Genomic DNA, 19,569 nt, shown 5'->3' with positions numbered 1-19,569 from the left:
TAAAGCATCTTGCTGGAGAGCTGAAACCAGACCTTTTACCACGTCTGCCTGGCCAGTCCCAAAGTCTGTGCTTTGTTTTATCTTTTCAGGCATGTTTCTTCATGCACATTACTTGGACTGCATGCTTGACATACACCCAAGGCCATATTGCCCACTGTATTTTCTCTCTCTTTTTTTTTTTTTCCACTTTACATTTAGAAAGTGATTTGGGTTTTAATGATAAACTGATTTAACTGAAGAACAGAAGGTTATCTTACCTAAACCATTCTCATAATTATTTTTCAATAAGTATTTTCTAGAGCTGTTTGGTAGATTCTTGGTTCAGGCTTACAGTGATAATCTAAAACCATCAACCGCTCAAGCATAATGTTAAACCGGAAAAAGTTGAGCAAATTTGTATAAAATGGTATAGTAATAACAAATCTGTTGCCAAATTTTATCCTGTGGGGAGAAAAACAAAACAAACAAACAAAAACACCTTGCTCTGCATTGTTTTCAGTTGGTCTTTTTTTTCCTTTCCTTCTAAAGGATTCTTTCTATTTGCTTACATTACCTGTGCGTTAGGTAAATGTATAGGTGGGATGTCGTGTAACTTCTGCATGTTTGGCTTGCTAAATCTCAATAATCATTGTTATATTAGTCCACAGGTGATATCTCACCAAATCAAAAAAAGAAAAAAAAATGTATCTAAGACTGTTAGGATGCAATCTATGTGCATATGTCTGTAGATAATATTTGTGTGTAATATGTACAGTATTTACAGTCTGTACTTTGCGTGTAGCTCTCAGACACAAGTGAGACCATGATCTACAACCCACTTATTGTGGGTGGTGTGTGTGTGTAAAATCTGCGTAGGCATTTTAATAGCAATTGAAGATTTCAGATGTTTTTAGTGGGTACTTAGGATAGTTAAAATTATATTTTTCTATTTTTTTAATGTTTTTTTCCTTAGGTACCATCTCCTTTCCCCTTTTCTGATCTCACTAGAAAAGGGAAAACAGTTCATCATGCCTTAGTTCACCTACACCTTTCCTTTTTTTATTCACTCTTTGCTTGAGGGTTTTTATTTCTCTTGAATATTTGGCAATGAAATGATGCTGAGTACCTGTTTGTCTGGTGTGTGATAGACATTCCTTGTTGCACACGTTTGTAAAAGAAGAACTTGCAATGATTTTTGCTGGAACATGACTAGATTTGCTGCTGTACAAATAATATAAATGAAATATTCTTAATTATTTTAGCTCATACTAGAAAAGATTCAGGACAAAGGGGAGATTGATGCAGTGTGCCTTACAATGGCCCTACTGATTTCTCTACTGGCCCTTCCTCTGCACATGGTCAATTAGAATTGAAAATCCTGTGCTGATTTCATTCGCTGGAATTTTTAAGCAGGTCAGGAAGAAAGATGTTATTGAAAGGAAAAGTCTCATCTAAATAAGAAAAGAACACGTGGCCATCTGGTCTAACTGTACCATGCCGAAAGTCATTTTGGCTCAGCTGTAGTTTGGTCTTTGCAACAGTTTGCCAAAATATCAAACAGAAATCTGTTTACAGTAAACCACTCTGTGCTTTTTATCTATAAAAATGCAATGTGCAGTCCTCTTCCTATCTGTAATGCATGAGCTCGTTTGACCCCGTTACCTTATTGAGACTGACTGCATTTCTGGTAGGCTCTCAAGTTACTTCTGCTGTGTAAAGGTATAAGTGAAACAGCCAATCTTTTGAAAGTTTTGGAAGTAATCCTGAGCACTTTATTCTTATGACTAAAACTTGCACTTCAGCTAGAACAAGGAAAGGCTCAAACAAGTAGATGCTATAGGGGGGAGCACGGGGGGGAGAGGGATAGGGAGGACTTGACTTAGGAATTCGAACTTGAAGTTCCTGTGAGTAGCCCCATGGAGTTTGCACAACCAATTGGAGGGCATAGGCTAAGATACGAGCTGTAATAGGCATCAAACTTTTAAGGAACAAAGTCATAAATATGCATGAGCTTCCACGATTGCTTTGTTTCGACATCAGCAACTATTTAAAAGTTTAAAGAAGTCAGCAAAAAACACAGGTCAGAATTTTCACATTTAAATAAATAAATTCTTCATGTAAAAAGCTAAATCACATAGCTCTAAATTTCTGGTACCTGGACAACAGCAGCTGGAGGCTAATGTCATATTTGCAAAAACGCTGGACATTTGTTTCTCCTACCTACTTTAGTCGGAGCTCTTGAACACCCGGCATGCACAAAAAACAGGAGAACTTACTGGGAGAAGGAAAGTGTGTTGAACTAAACATGTATCCAAGGGCCCTGTATTCATAAGCTTGGGTTAAATGCTTAACTTTTATGTGGTTAATACTTTTGCATTGACCAACATTATATAAATTGCCAGTTGAGATCTCCCTTCTAATACAAGGTAGCATATAAATCTCTTCTGAAGTCTTGAAGAATTGATTTGCATAGGATTTCAGTCTTTAGGAAACGGATAAAAAATATGATTGCTTATGTCATTACCATTTAAGAAAATAAAAGTCAGTATTTCAAAATGTAGCTGCAGTCGTTATTTTGAAATACATTTATAAAATTTTAAGTGACAAAATTTCTTTTTCAAGCATAATACACCAGAGAAAGTAGAAAGAAAATTAGCATATTGTTACTACTGAAGTCATGTATATAGACATGTATAATTTATACGTAGGTACTTACACAACCATTGTGTTGAATTAGCTGATATTTCATACAAGGTATGTAAAATGTTCATTCAAAGAAGTGTTCGATCCCTTGTTTTTAAAAAAACACAGTAATTCAAATGTGACTGTAGTTATCAATTCATTCTCTTTATTCCTCTGAAATCTCCCTTCGAGAACCTTTACCTTGCCTGTGGATAGTGTTATCACTAGATGCAACCTTTTGTTTTATGTCTCTGCTGCTGAGGAAGTTTTTTTAAAGGCTAAATATATGGGCTATCAAAGCTGGGTTCCCTTTTAATTTGCGCCTATTAGCGATAATAAAGAAAATAGCTTTAAAAAAAAAAAGTCCTATCTTTCCATTAAGATGCATGTTAGTCTGACTAAAATACAGTTTAAGCCTTTTCAGGGAGTAAATTAAAAGCAGTACACTTTGTATGCCTATATAGAGACGTATTTTCAATTAAGTCTTGTTCACACAAAGTCCATACCGAAGAGCAAAAAATAACCACCATTCGTACCATACCCTACTTTGCACCCGAAGATGATGCAATTCCAAAGAACGTTTAGAAACCAGGTCCACATAGAATATATTGAAAAATTAAACAGCAAAAACTGCTTTGAATCTGCTTTTTCCCTGGGTGTCTCTAACCCCACCCATCGCCACACCAAACAGAGAGCAACTCTTCTGGGGAGAGGGGCGCTCCCAAGGCCAGCTCGGCGGCGCGGTGGCACTGGGCCCGGCGGCCTTGCTCTGGGCTGTGGCGGGGGCCAGGCCGCGGCTGTGGGGCCAGCTGGCCCAAAGCGGCCCCCGGCCACGCTCCCCTCCTTCCGTTTGCAGACGGACAGCCTACCCACAAAGCATTTGGCTGCTGCTGGGTTTTAAACTGCCACGAAATTGTCTAGGAGATCTCGCTAATCTCTCTAAAACCAAGTGTTTAAGTATTTCAGTATGACCGCCTTCCAGACGTAGGGCTCTATGCTATTTGCGTTTATCCAGTGCCTTGTATACATACAGAAAACCTTTACGTAATATACAAGAGCTGCTCGGCAATTGTGGAAGTGATGCATGAACTTAGCATAAAATACTGCACTGACGGGAAAGCTGGAGTAGAAACCACTGTAAAATCTGAAATAGTGGATGCCCATAGTTAGGCTGTGTGGAAAGTGTGCGCACATAAGCACGTGCTTTGCACAATAGCGCGTGTACATATTTACAAAGTTTCTTCTTTCCAATTATTTGCGAGTCGCAATGAAGTCGAAGCTGAGTGGGGCCAACGAAAGGAGAAAAGGATTGTGTTTGTCTTTAATCTTCCTGCAGCCGGGTTCAGACTTCTGTCTGATGTGCACATAGCAGAGCAGCGGGCTTGCCGTGCATTGCGTGCAGGCTCCTTGATTGTGGAGGGGAAAAAAACCTGGCTGGAATCCAGCGAGGCGAGCGCAGCTCTGTTGATCATTATGTCTAGCCTTCAGGTGTCTCAGCGCGCGGTGGGCGGTGGTTGGGGGAGGGGGAGATAACAGGAGGGCAGACAAAGAATAAAATGGGGTATTTTTTTAAAAAAAATCATAGGTAAAAAAAAAATTGCCTCAGATCCTCTTTTTTAAAAAAAACGTGTCTTTTAACGTTCCTTTCCCGCAGTGGGAGCAAGCAAACATCTGTCCAGGAAGATTTATTTAAGCCATAATTAGTAGCGTCTGGAGTCTTTCAACAATTTCTCCTTATTGCACTTAATTTTTTTTTAAAAGAAGTCTGCTCATCTTTCACTTAGAAACTGTTTTCACTTCATGCTTTATTAGAGATCCAGCCCAGCCAGGACCGAGTCAGATTTCTATTGTCTTCGCTTCTTCCCCTCTGAATGTAGTTTTCAGAATCTAACTTTTGCTGGGGGGAAAGGGGGGGCAGCCAGGGGGAAAGACCTTATTAAAGGTCTTACAAACATTTGCAAAGAAATGAACAAAAATACAAATCGGTGCCTCTTGTTAGACAGTTATCCATTTGGCTTCAATTTCTTTCCCAGAGAAGGAAAAAAGCTCTGCTTTGTCTGTTGCTTCTGTTTGAGAACTCTCATAAATCTTGCCCAGAAATCAACTTGGGCTTAAGGAGATCTGGCCAGCAAAGCCCTGGGAAGCATTTGCAATGCCTCTTGCTTAGAAATATTCTCTTCTTTCTGCCCCCTTCGTCCCCAGTGCCCCCTCCACCCCGACCTTCTGACGTTGTGCCGTGGCGAGCCCCACACCCTTCCCCACCCCACCGGGCAGGCGAGCGAATGCAAATCGCAGTCAAGAGGCAGTTAAAGTTGCTTATCAAAAAGCCTCTCCTCGGGCTGAGCGAGTCCAGATCTTGCGCCGGTGGTGTTTTCTCAGTACAGCCATAACCCTCTCCTCGCGCTCCCCCGGCCGCTCGCTCTCCCCCTCCCCCCGTGGAAGGGGTGGGATGGGAACCTTGCTCGACTTCATTGTTCCAAATGTTAGAGCTATTTGCCCCAAAGTGTCTTCGCTGTCTTTCATAGCTAATTATAATAACTGTCAGATGAATGCAAAGTCTGGGCTGCCCTTGCTGGCAGAGTTAAAGTTTGCCTTTATTTTTTCCCCTTGGGGACAGATCAGGCCTGATTAGACACACGGTACAAATAAAAGTGAACAACGTACATGTGTAGGGCTTTTTGTCTTTGTTTTTCTTCATGAACAAAGCAGCATGCTGGCTATATCAGGAAGCAGTGTGGCATGCAGCGTGCATGCAGGCACTGCCCTGGAGGAGAACTCTTTTTTTTTTTTTTTTTTGAAGCATGCAAGAAATATTTCTGAATTTGAATAACACTTTTGATACTTGTTCATCTCATACAAAAAAGTAACCCTCAATTTGGTGCACATAGCATTTTGATGATTTTAAGCGATTTGCTTTTCAGACTGAAAATAAAAATAAATAGACCTGTACTCACAGTTTTGTTGTGCTGCGCAGGTTGCTGTCTCCTTCCGCAGAGACCAGGAGGGTAGGAGGATGTCAAGGGTGCAGAATTCCAATTTAATTCAGCAGAAATGTACAAATGCACTTCTTGAAGTCGCCTGGAAGTCAGCCACTTGTGCTCAGACATCCCATTGCTGCTCTGCACGCTATACTATCTGCAGTTCTGAATTGAACTAAATACTGCCCATGTGAAAGACAGGGGAAACACAGTCATGTGGGACACACAAATCCACTCTATTGGCTCTGAAGGCACAACTTCAGCATTCTTGCATTTCCACCATTGGTTAACAGTTCAAGCTGAAAGAGTCTAGGTCCTCCTAGTGAGTCCGTTTTCCCTTTATGTGTGGAAGAATGACTGTAGGATTTTACAGTGACAGGATTAGTTAAGAAAGGGACTGAAGTCATCCCTTTGACTGAAGCTGGTGGGTGGGGATTGGAAGCTGTGCTTTTCTCAAGTCGACGTTTTTCCTTTTTCTGCCTGCGTTCGGTGTGTCAGGAAACGCTTGCAGTTAACTTGGGAAGCACAGAGGAACTGAAGTGACTTTCTTCGGGTTCAGGCACAGGGACTTAACTTTAGAGTGAGACAGACTGTGCGATGATTTTATGGGAATAACTCTATTTACTTTGGCTGGCCACAGAGTGGTTATTTTCTCTTTTCTAGATTTTTAAGCCTAGAAGGGGCTATATTAGGATCATCTAACTTGAGCTTTTGCATCACACAAGCCAGACAAATAAATCCAGCAGTTCCAAAACCTAGATTAATAATTTGAGTGGCAATAGAAAATAATTTTTTACAAAGTAATTAAATCTCTTGGGAATATTATGATGTAGTCATATTTTGTAAGAAGCAAGAAATTTGATAAACATCTGTAATTGATGATATTTGGTCATTTTTAGAATAACTAAAGTATTAATATTAAATAGGAGGGAAGAAGATTGACTATTCCCTATTTTGGTGTTCTGTCATTGCCTGATTTAGTTATGCCGGCGTGAGCAGTAATTTGAAACAGTACTCAGTCATGTGTGACATACTTCTCCAATTAACCCTTATTAAAAAGACCTTTCTGAAATCCTGCATGCATGTTCTCCTAGAGCCACAGAAAGCAGAGGTATGACAGATTTGTCAGGAGTTGTGCCCATCCTCTCTGGGCAGGTTTGTTTCCAGTGTTTTGACTGCTGTCGTTCTAAATACCCTGAATGTGTGGCTCCTGTCGCTGGACTGTTGAATTTAGGGCCCTAATTTAGCTGCTGAAGGGCTTAACTAGTCTTGGAAATTTACCAGAATAATTCTTCTGCAATAGTTAATTCGTTATAAGCCTCGGGTGTACGCAAGGCCAAGCACTGACAAGCCACGTTGCGAGTGCTTGTGCTACATACAAGCTATTATTCAGCAGCTTATGCCTAGCTCTGGGTGTCAGGGCATCTTTTTGTTTCTACCAGTCAGGCTTGTTCAGACCACCTTAACACAGTGCTTCTTCCTCTTTGGAGTTCACCCTCTTAAGCTATTTATAGACTTTTATCATCACCTCATTGACCACCCTTGTCATCACTTAGCTGGACGCCGTCTTCCAGGTGTAGCTGCAAAGGAACTGCACAGGGTATGGGAATGTTCCTCTGCAGCTTATGACCTGGTATCGCTGCAGCAAATCGATATGTGCTTGCTCAATAAGTGAGCAGGAAATATTTATATTTAAAAAAAAAAAATCTACTTACACACCTGACAAGCAGGATTTCAGAGAAGATGAATACGCTACATGTTCTACTCTCACATAAGAAGAAGGTCTTTTGCAAGGCCTTCTTTGCTTGTGAGTGCTGAGAAGATGCAGAATATTTATTTTCCTTTAGCAGGCTCACTTTAAAAAATGGTTCGTAATAATGTATAAAAGATGGGGTTTAATTTTTGTTGTTGTCTTTGGCTTTTTAATCTTCATGAAGAAAGGTAATTGTCTGGTTTGGATAAAATAAGGCTATAGCAGTAGCATCAAAACTTTCTCTCCTCCCTCCAAAAATGTTTTCGACTCCACTGGGCTTTCCACATCTGGAGTCCAGAACAGTGAGGAGAGAGAACTGAAAACCCTGGGAGACATTTTCTTTTTTTCGCAGTGCTGGTGGTCTTCGTAATTTTGGTTACTTTTTTTTGTTGTTGTTGTCGTTTAATTCAATTAAAGTGGGAAGAAATACTAATAAAAGAAACCCTACTCCAGAGAGCAGTAAAAACTCTTTAGTTTTAAGACTAGGACATAGTCTTGTGTTAAACACATCTTTTTCATGAGTGTCAGTTTCTGATTTTAAATGTTGAAAAGTTATTTAAAGAGAGCAAATAAACATCTGAATTCGTTTAGTATTGTTTAGCTCTTTCCTCTGACAAATCATGGGTGTATTTTGGAGAAACATAGGTAATCTGGAGCAATGATTGTTTACCTGCATTTCTCAAGCCATGATTCAAAGGCTTAGGTGATACAAGCAGATGTTTTTGTGATTTGTAGTATAGTATTTTGGAGAACAAATTAATAGTTAGCATTTTTTTTTCCATATCATCTCAATTGAAAAGAAATCAAAATGAAGACCAAGTCTACATCAGTTTCACTCTCCTCAATTAAGAAGCTGCTGCTTCCTCTGTTATTGGTTACTAGAAAAGGCTTCATAACTATAGGAGCCAATGGATGAGAGCATCATAAAATTATCACAGCATGGGAAGTAACATTACTTCACAAATTCTGTTGTGGTGATGCTTACCTGAGACAAGATGTTGCTGTATGAACAGGGCTGTCAGTCAGGGGATCATACTGTTACTGCTATGTGGTCCTCTGCGATTCCATCCATTGACAGAAAGGATTTGATACTTAATTAAACCAGTGTTAAAATCTAGTTGAATCAGTAAGATACAAGCATAGGCTTAACTCCTACCTAATAGAGGTCCTGTTCCTCAGAGTTTTCACTGTCTCCTGACGGGGAACTTCAGGAAATAAAAGAGAAGACTGAAGTAAGTTTGAAATGGTTGTCAGTAAAAGTGCTTTTTTAATTCACTGGAATTATTAGCGTATAGTGTGAGATGAAAAAATAGGATGTCCTTGATCCTCTCATATGGGGTACATTTCAAAAGAACTTCACCAAAACAGCTAGTGATTTTTGTTGTGTAAATCCAAGCACAATGACTTCTGGAGGGGGGAAGCCCCTTGGCTTCTTTATTATGACGTGTGCCATATTTAGAAAGGCAAAACATCAGATAAATTTCTCTCAAAAATACTTTGAATAAAGGCACTTATGCAGTTTGCTGGTTGATGTGGATACTTCTGAAAATGTTAACTGTTCCCTTAGAAAATCAAATGCAATTCTATTTTATGTATGATGTAGATTTCACTTACAAGCCTTTTTATGTTTTTTTTTTTTTTTTTCTCGTGTGGAAAATAACTGAACTTTATTGTATAGACTGTGTATTTGCTTGCAACTTTGCCAGAGAATACTTACTGTTCTATACACCTTTGCTTTTTATAGTTCAGCAGTAGGTGGTATCTGCTAAAGTTTAAATCTTGTATTAGTCACTGCTGGTAAAATCCCTTACTGTGATGGTAATGCATAAGGAAAAAAAGAAAAAAAAAAACTCAAACAGGAGATATCAGAGAAGCTGGAATAAGGCAGAGAAGAAGCAAAGTTCCAGGAAGTCCAGGGGGCAGACAGTGGAGAGAAGGCACCCACAGGCCATTTCATAAGGAGGAATTACCAGGGCCTGGAAATATGCACGTTGCTTGCAGTGTGTGCTTATATTCCAGAAATGATTTTAAACCCTAGCTAAGAGCAACCTTAAGCTAACATGTGGAGATTTTCAAGTGCAGCTGATAAAGGAGGGCTCTGAAGGAATGTTTGTTCTCATCTCCTGCACCAAAAGGGGCGAAACTTACGTAAATGCTGTCTGAGCAAGTCATCTGTGCTGTATATAAACCAGCTGGTCATGCTGCAGTATCTACCATTTCCATAAAGTAAAAGCAATAACAGAGCTGTTAGTGTCATAACTCATTTTGATTTTTTTTCCTGTTTTTGTTTGTTTGTTTCACCTCCAAAATGATTCCTTCATCATTCCTCTCTCTCCCCTAGCTATTTATGTAGATAAAGTGAATAAAACCAAATGAGATGCTGGGAAGATTTTCAGCAGGTGGAGTGGGAGTTTGTATCCTACTACTACTGAAAGTCAGAGGAACTTACTCCTGTTTCCTTTGTAGGCTTCCTTCTATTTGGGGTCAAGTCTTGGTGAATAAATTAGATAATCTGGCTGCAGTTTAACCACTACAAAAACTTCCACAGATTCAGTATGTTCTTGACCTATACATACTGAAATTAATGTATACTTCAAGCTATTAGATGTTTCATATTTACAAACCCGATTTTGGTTACAGGACTCTTGGTGAGGAATTCAGATATCATCTCATTCAGATGAGGTGATAACATTAGGAAAAATCCAGGATTTTTTGCTACTCTATTCTAAATATTTTTGCAAGATTTATACAATGACAATCAAAATAATCTGATAACTGTATTTGTAGAGGGAAATTTCTAGATGAAACAACCATCTATAAACAATGGGTTGGTAACTGCAATATTGTTCAGATGAAATGAAGTGATAAAAATGTTTGAAAACTTGGCTATATTTAAACTGCCACAGGATTATGATGTCCAAAAAGATTTGATCGACAAAGCTAGAACCAACAATGCTTTTAAGCTGATATACCTCAAGTTTAAAATATATAAAATACATGGTGACAATTAAGGTACCATTAAAATGATGGACATTTGAACATTTTTTAGATCATATCTCCGGATTCCAGAAAGTCTGGTGATTTCCATAAAATGATGCATTATTTTTTTCCAGGGAGCTTTCCTGAATTTTTGGTGAATCCTCCAGTTTTAGTCCGTTTTCTCCAGACAGTTCTTTCCATAAGTCCTTTCAGTACAATCAAATTCTCTTCTCCCTAATACCTGAGCATGAAGCTCAGCTGGCCCAGTTTTCACAGAAGAATGAAGGACTTTGAAGGGGCAGTCTGACTTGTTGCTCATTATTTTATACTTGTTGCTCTCTTTTCTCAGACTATTCTGATGGGTTTATGTAGCTCTTTCTGGTTTCAAGTAAGTTCTTTGATCCCCACATACCCTATAATTGTATATAAATGTATAAACTTTATAAATTATTTATCCAACTGCCACTTTATTATAGAGGTCTGCACTTGGCACTTCATATTCTCAGTTCCTTCTGCTGTAAGATGTTCTACGGGCTTCAAAATCTGATATGTATCAACATTTTGTGCCAATATTTAGTGAAGAATGATGCTACTTACCAGTTCACATTTAAAACATTGAAGTCTTTTGATGTAAAAGTTATATGTGGTCTAATTTTGTAATTTTTTATTTAATAGATCCTTCCCCTAGGATAAATCATCTCTCTTTTCACAGAGGAAATAGATGAATGATTAAGTATTTCACACTATATGTAACAAAATTAAATAGAGCATTAACTCTATTGTCCCAGCACCTGCAGCACTGTCTGCAACAGAAGTGCAGTATTGTTGGTGAAATTAAAGCATTGCAGGGAAACAAGTCATATGCAATTGCAATTTTTTTCAGTAAAAAGATATTACAGTTATAATATATAGTAAAACTTGTTCCAAAGTAATGGATTATTTGGGGGCCAACATAAAAAGCTTGGAACTGATTTTTTTTTTTTTATTAATAATTTTATCTGAAAAGATTTCCCATTTTGGGATTTGTTCTTCTTGTCTGATATTTCTGTCTCTTGGGGATTAAGACAGTAGGTAGTTTGCCCCACTTGTGTTCCAGTTTTGGGTGGTCCTAAACCAAGATAGTATCAAAAGGATTTTTTTTAACCATCTGCCCTCCACATTTTACTCCTTAATGATTTTTTTTCCCCTTAAGGGAGGTTAATACTGCATAAAGGCAGTACTAATACTGTAGTTTTCCTTGCAAGAAGCCAGACCTGTGACTTTAAGGATGTGCATTTTTCCTCTGGTAGCTTATGAAAATTTAAATTAAAAGGGTTTAATAATTTAAGCAGCATAGTTTAGTGACTGAGTGTTGAAGAACAGAGGAGTTTGAAATTGCTAGCAAAACACTAGACATTTCAGAGAATATAGCTCAATACTTCACTGCCTTAAGGCACTGATCCTTGCTACGTGCATGCAGGGTAGAGATGCTTTCAAAAATAGATTATTGTGTAGTTGAATAGAACTGCTACTTAGTAATGGCATTCTATCTTTAATTATATATTGGATTACATATTCTGTATTGATTAATGAATTTCTTATATGCTAAAGACCAAAGAATTCCTTCAGCAAGAGTATTTTGATCTTGGGTAAAGGACAACGTGGAGACAGAGGGGAGGAAAGTGGCGGGGGGGCGGGGTTGGGAATCAATGCAAACCACACTTGTTCCAATAATTGTAGTCACCAAAGGATGTTCACATATTTGTCTAATCCTTGTAGGGAAATAAAGTCCTATCCTGAGCCCTCCTCAATGCCCTCATACTTTAAGTAATGTCTTTCTATCATTTTTGTTTAGAGAGCCATCATGATGGTATCTAAATATCCTTACACTACCCCTCTTGCTCGGTTTCTCCTTTTCCTTCCCACTGTTTAATTATGGACCTTGTTTGTGGCATATCACAATCTAAACTAGAGGTTTCTTGCTTGAGGGACCTTGGCTGAGATCCTGACCTTGGTAAAATCAAGGAGGAGAGTGGGTTACAGAGTCTTAAGTGGCATCAGGATTTCACCCCTGCCTTTTTTTCAGGACACCTCTGGACAATTGGAACAAGTGAGAACGAAGTGCTTGAGTAATAAGCCAATTATTTCTTTTAATTAGGACATGTATAGAGAGCTCTTAAACTGAAGAAAGGGTGGAATCTACTGAATAAATTATTCACAGTAAATAGTCCACCCAGCTCTAGTTCTGACAGAGATAAAGCTGCAGTGGCATCAAAGTATCTGCTCTTGCAGGGTGTTGCTCTAACACAGATGTCAGACGACAAATCAACATGAGGTGAACAGATGAGTCCTATTCACTGCCTTGCTCAGCTGGAGAGATCGCCAAGGGTGGTCAAATAGGCTCCAAAGATGCTTTTAGAGCATCCTTTAGCTGTAAAAGATAAATAAAACTGGCCAGGAGGTAACTTCTGTAATTCTTTTAAATCTGCTTTGCAGATATTACAAAGGGGAGACTACAAATAGCTCCAGAGCTATTTACCCGTGTGGCAGGGAGGATCAGTGAGACTTTGTGGCCGCCTCCCCTAAGACTGAGAAGAGACCTAAACATTTGAAACCATTTTCTACTGGTGAAATGGGTGTTACTAAACAGGAGTTTAAAGTAGCTGTGGTTCATTTTACCAGTACTGAATTTGCCTCCATATTTTTTGCTGGTCTACAGTGAGACATCTTTGAGACTTGGTAACAGTGGTGAAAATTACTAAGGATGTCACAAACAGACAGCGATTTAAGCCCTATTATGGGGATGATGTCCTGACTGTTTGTGTTTTTTGAAAATGCAGTAAAAATCATAGTTTCCTTTGGGCTCCTGTTACCATGTGCAATTCCTGTACCACCTGCTGAGTAACTCCAGCTTCTTAGCCTATTTTCCATAAAATTGAGTGCTTAATCAGGGAAAACCAAAACCACCAGATTAAAGACCCTTTAAATACTTCCTGAGGACAGGCATCTAGGAAGGGGCCTCATTCATAATATTCCTCCTTCACGCAGGACTTTGGTAGAACTGTTTAAACGTATGCTGTGAAAAGAGCCGTGCCTACGTGCAGAACCTGACGTGGCAGCTGGGGAGATGGGGTCGGCCAGGGCTGCCACACTAAGGAAATTTCTGAATTCAGAACAGGTGCCCCTCTAGCCACCAAGCTGTCATTCATGTGTTTTAAATGGCATAATGTTGATAAAGGGTAATTTGGGCTGAAATAATCTTTTAGAGCACCAAATTTTACTGTGGGTAATAAAACAGGCTTTAAAAAAAAAACAACACACAAAATAAAAATAAAAATTATTTCATCTCTTCCTTAAAACAAATACAAAATGAGCACTAGTACTTTTTGCTGCTTTCTGTCCCTCCTGTCAGACTGTGCTACCTTCGCAGTCTTTGTTCTCTAAGTAATGTTTCAAGATGTAATTTAAAATCATTGTAACTCTGTATCAATATTTTTTTCAATACTTTTTTATTTTTATTTTTTTGGAAATTGTGTAAAATGATGTTAAAATGCAATTTACAGTCCTGTGCCATAGTGAAAATACTTATTTTGTAGTGACACATTTTCAGGGTAATAATGATACTTACTGTATATGAGATATAGGTTAAAATTCTGTAGCTTTTCAATTCCAGCATTCTGAAATTTCTATGAGTGTCTTCCACAAAAACAGATTTATACTGAAAATTAGTTTTATCATACCGTTAAAAACTGTACATCATAGACAAACAATTCATGTAGAAATATGTGCTTGTTCCTTTGAGAGAGGTGAATAGATAAACTGTCCAAGGTACAGGGAAATAGAGCATGGATAATGTGGGTCTGAGATATTCTGTTGCTTAAGTGATGCATTAAATCAATATTCTGCAAAGCTTTTTCTTGTTAAGTTATTTACTTGGCTGCTGTCACAATTCACCATTTAGGTCATCGTCTTTTTTTAAAAAAATGTATTTTCGTGTGGCCTAATTTAACTTTATCTAAATACTTTAGTTCCTTAAGTAATGAAACTTCTTCAAATGCTAAAACAGTAGCACTGTTTTAATGCCAATATTTACACTGAAATTCCTTGCTTGGTTAATAGGCTAGAGAAAGAACAGACTTTCAAGTGAATGACTAATTTATCTGCATAAAAATCTATTACTATAAATGAATAGCAGAAGGAATAAAATGATGTTAATAATCTAATAAAAATGGGAAATACTTTAATAGGGTTCTGAAAAGAGAATACTGAGAAGAAAAAGACAAGCACTCTCTCCAACTATTTTGATTTTAATGTATAACTGCATAAATGGAATCAGAAGTTGCTTCTTCTGAACAGTCAAAATAACCATTCAAATATAATTATGGAGAAAATCAGTGCCTTGTTTTAACAGGAGCTGAAGGCGTGCGCTCAGTAACCTTCATCCTCCCCCCGTTCGAATGGCTGAGTAAGAGCCGCAGAGCTTCAGTACCCTGGAGGTATTTCGTTTGTCCAAAAACATAGGCATGTCCTGGATCATGAATCACCTCTGTTGTGCTAAGGTTTTACTGAGTTTAAGATAACAAAATCATTTTAAAACAAGCAATTTATACAATTAATTTTTCCTTTAATCAAGATTTAAAAGGGTAAGATCCCTCACTTCCTGTTGTAAACTGTCTTAATGGTCTATCATCTATACCGTGCTGTCTGTGAGATACCGTTTACATAACATGTAATTAGTCAGTGTCTAAATATGCGTGCAGCACTTCACTTGTAGGTGGGTTTGTATTTTTCAAAGAATTTTTGAAGGAATTATAATCACAAGTGACAGCCAAAGAGCTGCGTGTCTGGTTTTTGTGTTTTGGGGTCTTTTTTGTTTTGATTTTTGTTTGACTGTTTTTCTTTCTAAGCAGTTTTTAAATTTTCAGCTAGACTGAAAACCTGAGTTTTCAAAGAGAATTTCCTCATCCTCATAAGGGCATTTTAGAAATATGGGTATTCAAATAGTGATGAAAACAGTGACGTGTGGGGCTTGGGTTAAGGAGACTGCAAAGATTAGGATTAATTATTTATGAAGGCAGAAGAATTAAAATGGGCCATGAGGAAAAAAAAAATCATGAAGTACTGAAGCCTGTAGAGGAGAGAGATTGGGACTGGTGTCATGACTGTCTCTCACACAAGGGATGAGAGAGGTCTTCAACCTAATCTGAAGATAGAAAAATCAATAATTTTTTTTCAGGAAAGGATGTGCTTTTACACACAATGTGTAATTAAACTGTGGAACTCACTGGCAAGATGAGTAAGGCTAGACCTGTTTCTTAATTACTATATGTATAAGGACTGCTTTGATGCCCTTCTGTTATTTTCTTCATTTGACTGTCTCTCTCCCCATTCTCCATAATCAAAGGTGTTGTTGTTGCTTTGTTTTTGTGAAACCTTTTCTCATGCACCATTTCCAGTTTGTGGGAACTGAATGCAAAACATTTACTATCTTGCTATCTACTTTTCTTCAAATTTCAGAAGCTTTTTAAGAAAATACACAGATTGGGCAGTGTGATTATATTTCACCAGTACTCTGTCATGTGTTCATTTAGAAAAAAAGCAGGATTCACTGGGATGCTATGGAAAAAGAAGGTATATCTTGTTAATTTTGCTTAGATAAGAATATTTTCATTGCCTATCATTCTTCTGCAGAAATAAACTTTTTTTTTTTATCCTCAGTATCAGGTGAAAAGAAAAAATCAGTACTTGAAATCTGCTTAACAGAATTTCAACTTTGTAAATCATTGCACTTCGCAAAAGTAAAGATGAAAAATTAAAATTATCTGAAGTAAATGAAGTTAGTTTTCTGATTAATATGGTAATGAAGAAATATTTATATGCTTTACTGATTAATTAAAGTGTACAGGAAACATACCTTTCTCCAAAAAAACATCCCAATAAAAAGGAAAAATTCTGTTTTTTACATCTTTTATATATGTTCAGCTACCTATTAATGATTTTGTGAAAGTGTTGTGTTGTATTTGTATTGAATAATGCTGCATGCAATGAAACGTAGTATGATTATCAAAAGTACCATAAAGTCCATTCCCCAACTAGACAAAACACCTAAACTGCATGAAGCAATACGCTTTGCAAACAAAGCAATTGTAGACCAGATAGTATAGATGTCTTTTTTATTTTTTATTTTTTATTAATTACAAGCGAACTCTATCCCATGTCAAACCAAGGGGAAGTTGCTTTTAGTATGTTCTCAGTGATCTGAAAGCATAAAAGGATGCTAGCATGTCGATGGAACAAACTACATCAAGAAAAAAATGGAATAGCTGCATTGATGAGAACGTGAAGTTCCAATGAACTAAAAATTCACTAAATCCAAAAATGTAATGTGCTGACCCCTGTTGACCTCAACAAGTTGTTAATTAGCAGAGGATTAACACCCTTTTCATGTGGTGGCAATCACTAGAAAATAATGTGCATGCATCAAAGAACTTGAGGGTCTAACAAAAGATTAAACACAAAGATTCTATGGATTATAAAAGTGGAACCTGAAAGGGGCACTGCACTGTCCTGTTGTCAGTGTTGAACGAATGACCAATACACTGGAAAATAAACTATTTTAGGAGGAAGCTGAACTGAAATTGAAATATTTTTAAAAGCTTATTTTTTTTGCATTCACTTCTGAACTCAGTGTCCTAAATGTTAACAACTGACGGCAAGAGGTATTAGAGGAAAATCTGGGCACATTTTAAAATATTGCAAGTTTATTTAAGAAACATTTTTCTTAAACTGCTTTTCAAAAGTGCTTTAGAAAACTTCATCCCTGTTTTTAATGACTATGGGCACAAAGTAATTGAGGACTCTATATAAACCATGACCTGAGAGGAATACTGTTGTAAGACAGTAAGACCCACCAGAATCCCCTTCTTCTTTCCATTGAGAACTTGGTTTGGGCTTGCAAAGATTGACGAAGGTTGAATCGAGTCTTGTGTTAGCAGACCGGTGAGGTGAGGTGGCAACCTGCAGCGTTTTAGGTGTCAGCATGCCTAGGAGGAGGCCGTGCTGCTGCATGTGCCCAGTGCCACTGGGCAGGTGGCCCTGGGCCCCACGCTGCCATTGGCCCGGCAAGCATGGCCTCCACGGGCCCCAGCACTCCGCAGCTCCCGGCTGCACAGGGACGGGCACACGGTGCTCCAGGGACCTGCCCGTGGGCGAGAGCTGACTGAGGAGGAGCCCAAGGAGCATCAGCTGGGCTGTTGACTGGGTCCCAGCAGCTGAAAGCTTAAATCGCAAAGCATGTCTGTTTTGGCTGATGAGGATCGAAACCACACCAGCAGACACAAGCAGAAATAAGGCATTTTTGAGACTTTTTCAATGACTGCAGCTTTTTAAATGTGTTTCTAATAGCTTTGAATAGAATGCAATTTCAATCAAAGATGTATTGCTTTCTCTAAAAGGGTTGGTTGCTTCTTAATTCTAAAAATGTGGCTAATATTTTGAATGTACCTGCTGGAAAACAGAATTGATTTCCTTTCAAGATGCACACATAGCCTCATAATTTACTAATGGTGTAGGTCAGGACTTTTATTCTGATTTGGACCCCAGAAGCCACTGGGGTGTTGGAGGGCTGCCTGCATGCTGTGCCATTGTGCGGATAACCCGCAGCTTGCAGGAGAGCCATGTCCCACCTGGGTTGCTCTGTACTATACCTCAGCTAAGCAAGGAATGTGAAGAAACCTAAACCATGTAAATGTAGCGAAGCAGCATCTGCCTTTCCCTGCTTTTGTAATTGCCAGCATCAGAAACTTCTTCAGGGAGCTGGCCACCGGGGCACAGCCCTGCCCTCTCCCAAGCTCGTGATTTGCTGCACAAAGCAGTGGGTTGATGAGCATTTCTTCTTCTTGTAGAGCCCGTCTTTCATTTCAGTATCCCCACAAATATCCAAGCCATTAAACAAGTGAAACTTTTCATCACCAATGTGACAATGTGTTCTGCAGGTTAGTTATAAAAATGTGTGTCCATTCCCAACCAAAGGAGGTAACTTTTGTAACTGCTGTTTTATCAGAAGTACAGTATTTTTGCTTTTCTAGGAAGATAAAGGCCCCTTAGAACATTTTAGTTGTTTATTTTTACTTCAGTCATGCCTAGTTTCATCTTACCAAAGTCCTTTTTCTTTTGTTCTTCCTGCATTACAAATTTGGTATATTTAAATCTTTATGATGGACAGATTATGGAGTTATTTGTATCGTGAAAGGGGAATATTGGTGGCTCCACCCATGATTTTCAGTGCTCTGTTCATAACTGAACTCATCAAAAGGAGCCCATGTTTTGACTCTTATCTTTAAGGTCAGTTTTGCAGGGCTGACAACTAAGAAAAAATATTTCTCAGATAAGCTGAGTGAATCGGACCTGGAAGTTTCTGAAAGATAATAAACAGGAAGCTGTGCAATTTTCAGACTTGTTTCTCAACAGAGACACAATTGAAGCAAAAAGACATTCTGTCTGTTGTGAATATGATCTCCTAGTACTTATGGTGGGTTCTGTATTTTCAAAGATCTTTTACATGATTAATTATGCTCAGATGCAGACTAGCATGTGTTCTAATAGTATGATTGGTTTGCCTCTCACCTGTTCAACTACTGAATGAGAATTTGAAGCCTCAAGTTGATGCATAGGGCTGCAAAAAAGCCTGCTATTTACTGTTGCCTGGTCACCCCCATGACTTCTGAAACATAACCAGATTCAGTTTCAGACTTTATATGTTAATAGTTAAAAAGAAATGAAAAGAACCAATCTTCTTAAAAGAGAAAATTAACATAATGGGCTCTAATCATATGTAATTGTATATGAAAAAAGCTATTGGTAATTAATATATAAATAGGCATTAATTTAACTCATTTATTCACATAGTTAGGATGTTAATTCAGAAATGTTTCGTATGGTGACTGTTTAATTCTCTATTATGTTTACTTCAGCATTCTGATGAAATACTGCCTGTCAGTTATCTCCCTTCCTAATTAGATAAATGTTTTGACCAAAATTCTTGGAGGGCCAGATTTAAATTGTGTTTCCATAAAAGCTCACATATGCAACTTTGACATTTGCTTTCTGCAAATGTTCATGCCAGCAGAGTTGATTATTTGAACACTGTTGGAAAGCAAGTAAATTAAAATGAGTATTCATGAAAGGTGTTGCTATTTCAGATCTAGGAAATGCACCTAG

At 38.2% G+C, this 19,569-nt stretch overlaps 2 long non-coding RNA genes across 34 annotated transcripts in view; one reads left to right on the top strand and one right to left on the bottom strand.

The window, feature by feature from the left end:
- The window catches only part of LOC125183156 (uncharacterized), a 66,206-nt gene extending 60,083 nt beyond the window's left edge, over positions 1 to 6,123 (bottom strand). Inside the window, exon 1 of one of the 6 annotated variants that reach the window (XR_007164496.2) lies at positions 5,616 to 6,123. This is a non-coding gene — a long non-coding RNA (uncharacterized lncRNA). The remainder of the gene's footprint in view (positions 1 to 5,615) is intronic. The other 5 variants (XR_007164499.2, XR_007164494.2, XR_007164497.2 and 2 more) reach the window with 5 other exon arrangements.
- The window catches only part of LOC106041948 (uncharacterized), a 275,268-nt gene that overhangs the window by 80,667 nt on the left and 175,032 nt on the right, over positions 1 to 19,569 (top strand). The gene's annotated exons all lie outside the window — the stretch shown is intronic.

The sequence above is a fragment of the Anser cygnoides genome, chromosome 8 (assembly GCF_040182565.1).
Source record: "Anser cygnoides isolate HZ-2024a breed goose chromosome 8, Taihu_goose_T2T_genome, whole genome shotgun sequence".
Classification (NCBI taxonomy): domain Eukaryota; kingdom Metazoa; phylum Chordata; class Aves; order Anseriformes; family Anatidae; genus Anser; species Anser cygnoides.
The sequence above is the reverse complement of the archived record's forward strand: the minus strand, read 5'-3'. Positions and strand labels throughout refer to the sequence as shown.